This window comes from Mobula birostris, chromosome 14 (genome assembly GCF_030028105.1).
Source record: "Mobula birostris isolate sMobBir1 chromosome 14, sMobBir1.hap1, whole genome shotgun sequence".
Lineage (NCBI taxonomy): Eukaryota > Metazoa > Chordata > Chondrichthyes > Myliobatiformes > Myliobatidae > Mobula > Mobula birostris.
Window position 1 is genome coordinate 39,359,379 of NC_092383.1, and position 6,703 is coordinate 39,366,081.

Here is a 6,703-nt window from a genome sequence, read left to right on the forward strand (position 1 = left end):
CCTATGCCCGCTTGAAGTATCTCTTTTCACCACCACCGACAGCTGCCAGTTTGCGTTTAAAAAAACTTGAGTTGCGAATCTCTTTTAAACTCTCCCCCCTCTTTAAACTTACGCTGTAGAGTATTTGACGTTACCGCTCCATGGGAAAAGGATATCTCCGCTATCTATGGCATTCATAATTTTATATACTTCTATCGGTTCTCCCCTAAATCTCCAACGCTCCAAGAAAATAATCCAAAATTGTCCAAGTTTTCTAATCCTGGGTGAGACCCTCTAAAACTTCCACGTTTTTCCTCTAATACAGTATGAAAACTGTGCATGACACTCAAAACGTGGCCAAACCAAGTTTAATACAACTACAACATGACATGCCAATTTTATACTTAATCCCCAACTGATAAAAGCAAGTATGCTACATGGGTTCTTTTCCACCAGCTTTCAGGGAGCTATGGATTTCACCAAGAGATCACTCTGTATATCAATCTTCCCGAGTCCTTTCATTTACTGTACACTTCCTCCTTATATATATTCCTATATTTCCAAGAATCGATGTTAAAATGGTTGTTGTGATGCGTCTAGTGTGGTAGTGTAGTGGGTAGTGCTTGTTGCTCTCACTTTCAGCTTCCACCGCTGGCTAGCAGTCTTGCGAAAAGGAGAGCTGAGTGTGTAAATCTCTTCCTGTCAGTACAGAGCCTCTCCAACAGCAAGCCTCATGTACTGCCTTCCTATTGGCAACACATGGAAACTGAACGCCTTTCAAACTCAGGCTGAACTACAGAGGATGTGGAGGAAGTCTGGACCCTGCACACATAGCATGTAGGCCCGTCGGCATGTGGACATGCCCTGGTGCTCGTGAACCAGATCCCCAGCTATGGGTAAATAGCCCCACTGCCCTGTGGGCAGCCTCAGGAGAGATGAAGGTTTCGGGAGTAAACCCAGACAGCAAATCTGGAGTGGAGCCCCTAAGGTGGCTGGACGTCATTGAACATCCTTCCGGCAGCTCCTGTAGCCAAGCTGGTGCCAAACGTATTGCTTCATAAGCTTTCCTTTGGACTACACTGGTGAGGCCAAGAGGGAGATCTTGATGACTGGGCACCTCAGGATCTCCATATCTTCCACCCAGGCTTGTGATGATGATCATCACCCATTGTCCTTCGAGACAGATGGATACCAACCACCAGATATGACCTACAAAGTACATTACCTGATTAAGCTCCTTCTGCCATTTCTCAGTGTTTATTTTCAGCTTCCACTTTGCTATTTAATTTTTGTGTTTCCCATCCAAGCTGTGGCAGCCAGCATGGAATGGATTCGCTTGATGCAGCCTCCACTGTTTTCTTTGGGGAACAGTCAATAGAAGCTTGCAGTTGGGAAGAAGAAACAGAGGAGACAGCCCAGTGCAGATCCTGATGCCCCAATATGTCAGCCTACAGCTATTTCCTCCACAGATGCTGATTGACCCATTTGATTTTTGTTGAAAGAGGTATAAAATGGATTTCAATGGAAAAGTGTAGATCTCCTTTCAGTGATATCTTGTAAATGTATTAATATTTTGTGATGTGGGTGGATTATTGAAAAGTTTAGTGCCCTTGAGAAAGCGATGATCAGCCTCTGCCTTGTAGAGGAAGGGCTCTAGAATTCAGACTGAGCCACAAAAGAAAACTATTTTGAAGTCAGAATTAAGTGAAACTTGGAGTGGGATCTGCAGGTGACAATGTTGCCCGTAACAACCATAAATTGTTTTCCTTTGAGTGAGGTACGACCATTGAACTGTTTTCTTCCTGATGCCCACAGATCTCATTTTTATCAAGATCCTTCACTACACCCTTGTCAAGTGATACTTTGATGTCAAGAGTAGTCATACTCATCTCACCTCAGGAATTTTGTTCTTTGATCCAAGTCTGGATCAAGGACATACTGAGGTCAACTGTTATGGAGAGTGTGTGTGTGTGTGTGTTAGAGAGAAAAATTTAGAGCCATTATTGGGAGGAGCACACAGCAAAGATATAGATGAACTGTTTTAGGAGGGAGAAAGTCAGTAATAGCACTGATCAGATTCAATGTACATTCAGGAAAGGTGCTAGGTGTCCAAGAATGCCCGTGGAAAGAATTAAGGTACACAATTCCAGTTAAAGATCCAATTTCAAACTTACAAATTTATTGCATTGGGGCACTTTTCCCCCTTCCAAATGAGGATTCATATGGATGAATACGTTCTCCATGTGAGTGGGAGCATTGCCAGCTTGAGCAAGCTCATCCTAAATAACTGCTGAGCACAAGCCAGCATATGATCGTTCCAAATACACATTTTGTGTTCTCAGACCTACTCTGATGCATCTTTCTAAGCATCCTGGGGCCATTCAAGGACTGGATGATTTCAGCAGATTCCTTTAACAAAGTGTATTATTGATGGCAGAATAGTAGATGCAGTTTATATCGAGCTCAGTGAGGCTTTTGACAAGGTCAAACATGGAGAATGGTCCAAACTATGGTAACCAGAGCAAGTTGGTAAATTGAAATCAAAATTGATTTGACAATGGGAGACAGAGGATAATGGTAGATGGCTTTTGGAATTGGAGGTTTGTGTATACTGGTATTTCATAGGAATCAATGCTTTTTCTAATATTTGTGAATAATGTAGATTTAGATGTGCATAAAGCAAGTATGATTAGGGAGTCCACGGATGTCACAAACTTTGGTAGTTATTGATAGTGTGGAGGGTAGTCTCATGCACAGTGCGATGTTAATGCTTTGGTGAAATGGGCTAAGAAGTGGCAGATGAAATTTAATCAAGAAAAATGTGAGATGACTCATTTTGTGAGTCCTAACAAGGCAAAGACATACAGCCAGAATGGTTGGGTGCTGGAGAGTTTTGAGGGACAGAGAAACTTTGGCATGTAAATCCAAAGATTCTTGAAGGTAGCAGCATGGTTAGATAATGTCATTAAGACATACGATATGTTGTCATTTATTAGTTAGAACACTGAATACAAGAGCAAGTAGGTTATGCTCCAATTCTGTAAATTATTGTTTTGATCTCAGCTGGAATACAGCGTGCGGTTTTAGGAAAGATAAGAGCACTGGAGAGCATATAGAGGACTTCACCAGAATGTTGCCTGGGATGGAACATTGCAGTTATGAGGATAAACTGGAGAAACTAGACTGCATTCCCCCAAGTGCAGGAGCATAAAAGAGGATATGATTGTGATGTATAAAATCACGAGGGGCATTGATTGGGTAGACTGCAGAAAACTTACTCCATATCAGAGATTGTATGTCTGCACATAATAGATGGGGAAAAGCTGATTTTAATGGGTTGAGTTTTGAGAGCTGCAATTGGAAACATTTAAATTGGTGTTCAGCAGACCACAGGAGAAAAGAACAAATTCAGCTGGTGAGTGAAGATTGAGGGCAAGGAAAGAAGCAAGTGTTAGGAATGTAACAAACGTCAGAGGTGTCCATGATAACAGAGAATATGAAATGATTAGGAGAGAAAAAATCATCCACTGTACATTGCTGTGTTCTTTTGATTGATTATAAATGATCAAAGTCAGTGCAGTTAATAGACTGCCTTCATACAATGCTTTCAATGATTGCATCCTCCAAATCTTCAATTTTATAGTAACATTGAAGATCATTGTCAACACCTTAAAATTCTTCATGGTTCCTAACTTGCTGGAAGTAGAGGAATTTGTTCATTTTCACTCCTGGCCATTTCTGGCATCTCCAAGCCTGAATGATTGAAACTGCTGTGAGCAAAACAGTTCCAAATCATCTTGCTGCTTATTTCCCACCAGCTATCAGTGACAAAAATCACTGCTTTTTGAACACAAACACACACAACTGATGCTATTTAAAATCTGTTTGCTCTAAGCATTTGTACCAAGTAGCCTAATGGCCACATAAGTGCACACAACTGACCCAGCACTTGGCAGTGTCCGAGAGGATTCCAGGAGGCAGAGGCAGTGTGTGCAAGCCTCATGGCAGGCAGGCTGTGGGGCACGAGCCAACATACAACTCCATTTCGCCGATTATAGCGACAAGGGAGATTGAAACAGAGGTGAATGCAGAAAGTGAGCACAGGCTGCCTACCTTTTGATCGGTAAGGAACACTTTGCTACTCTACCAGTGAGGGAAGAGCCTCCCGCTGTGCCCGGAGGATATTGTCCAGGTTTTCTGCAGTTTGGATGTGGATTTGGACTATAGACTTTTTTGGTCTCATAGTTTTTTGTATTCTGTGTTTCTCTCGACTGATCTTTCTCATCTTCGTGTGCAGGGGGATGAGCAGTTGTGGGGGGGGGGGGGGGTGTCGATGTGCCTGTTCCATTTTGGGGTTTTTTGTGTGGGGGGTGGGGATTTGGGGGCTTCAATGCGCCTGTTCTGTTTTTGTTTGTTTTTTGTGGGTGGAGGGGGGATTTGGGATTGATGTGCCTGTTCTGTTGTTTGTTTTTTTTTGTGGGGGAAGGTGGGGATTGGGGAATGATCATGCTGCCTTTCTTTTCTTTCTTGGTTTCATAGCTACCCAGCGAAGAAGAATTTCAGAGTTGTATACTTTGATAATAAATGAACCTTTGACAACAGTCTTCTGTCCCAATTAAGTGGATAGTGTCCCAAATAAACAAAGAGAATCCTGGTTATTTTCTTGATTTGTTTTTATTCTTTAAGAGTTGTCCCAAATGAGCTATTGTCCCAATTAACTGATGACCTAATTAACCAGAATCCACTGTAGTATAATATTCATCAATGAAAGAAGGTTGGTGGGGAATAATGCTATAGGGAGCAGACAGGATAATACTACAAATAGGAGAATATTAGGGTAATTGTTTTGCTTTAGGGTGTAATAAGAACCTGGAATAGATGAGCATGGCATTGGATGATGGGCTGAATGATGAATCAAATGCACTGGTATTAAAATAAGAGTACTAATGCTACCATGTCTAATAATTCAGTTTAGTTAAGCCTTAGAAATAGATAAAATATTTCAAAAATACAGAGTAGTTCTTACTATAAAAAATGTAATTTAAAATCTGGTACACAACAACTAGATTCAGTTGATAGAAGTTACTTTCTGCATTGCAAATCAAATTTGCAGATGATGCTGTGCCCTCTGATGCATTTGAATGAGATACAGTACTGCGTACAATTCAACAGACGTTCAGTCTTGTAATCAGGTAAACTATGTCTGTACTGCTACCCCTCAACCATCAGGCTCTTGAACCAAAGGGGATAGCTTCACTCAACTTCACTTGCCTCATCACTGAAAATTCTCACAACCAATGGATTTACTTTCAAGGACTTTTCATCTCATATTCTCAAATGTTATTATTTATTTATATTACTGTTTCTTCTTCTTGCATTTGCACGGTCTGTTGTCTTCTGCGCTCCGGTTGAACACTCTAGTTGGATGATCTTCCAGTGATTCTGTTATAGCTATTATTCTATAGATTTACTGTGTATGCCCACAAGAAAATGTACCTCAGAGATATATATGGTGTATGTGTACTTCGACAGTAACCTTTAATTTTGAATTTTTTGAGCTTTTATTGCTCTTCACATCAAAGTTCACAATAATTATTAATGTTTTACAATACACTCGGTTGAAGGAACTTACTTCATACAATATAATTCAGATCGGCAGACACAGATGAATTTAACTTCACACTGCTCTGGCTAATAACTCCAACAATATGATATACATTTTCCACTGCTCCAGCCCTGGTCTTCAGGTGAAGTAGTACACAAGTTGACACAGGACACATTCAGTTGAAAGTTTGTTTTATAAATTATGAAGGAGCTTTGCAAATCATGCTGCTATCCTAGGCAGATCCATTTACATAATATAAAGTACCTCATGCTCAGTCCCAGCTAATCAGAGTGAAGTCCGACCCACTATAACTACTCCAGCGCTGGCCATTACCTAAAAAGTCTGTTACAGTCTGCTAGGCAACAAATATTTCAGCTGAAGGAGGCCACCTGAGCTTTGCAGATGGAGCCACAGTCTCACCTGGGTGCATCTCAATCATGCCCAAGTTGAATGATTTTCTAGATAGACTATTTGACACTATAAACTAAGCAACATTAATTCTTACTGTGAGTTCAAGCACTTGAAGTACTGTGGTCCTTCTACGTAGTGAGAACTTATTTTACTACTTGTAATACAGCAAATAAATTCAGTTGATGAATATACATTGCAAATTAGTTTTGTAGAGTGCCATGCTCTCAGCTGCCTCTGAAATTAGTGCAGTCAATATAGTAAAAAGGGATATATTGCACTAAAAGTACAAATTAGAATAGCAATTAGTTAAAGGGGGTTATGTCTCAGATTACACCAGCATTGCTCTTCACCTACAGAGACGTAGTTTACAATCTGTCATATTACAAATAGTTCAGTTGAAGGAATTAAACTTATATCTAAACTAAATCCATTTCAGCCAATCACTCCAATGGGCAGAAAGGGAAACCCTAACAAACCTTATGAATGTATAAAACCCCTAACCTATATACCAGCAGTGTCTGCTGTATCTCTAAGTACACCCTGACCATATATACTGGACCCCAAACATAAACAACAGGTCTTTAAACTAAAAGGAACCTTAAGCCAAGTAGTGCAGTGCTTACAGCTAGGGAAAACCCAAGAAAAGATCTTAAGCAAAGATTTCACCTTTATATCATCTGCAAAGAATAACCTAAATACTAAATGTAC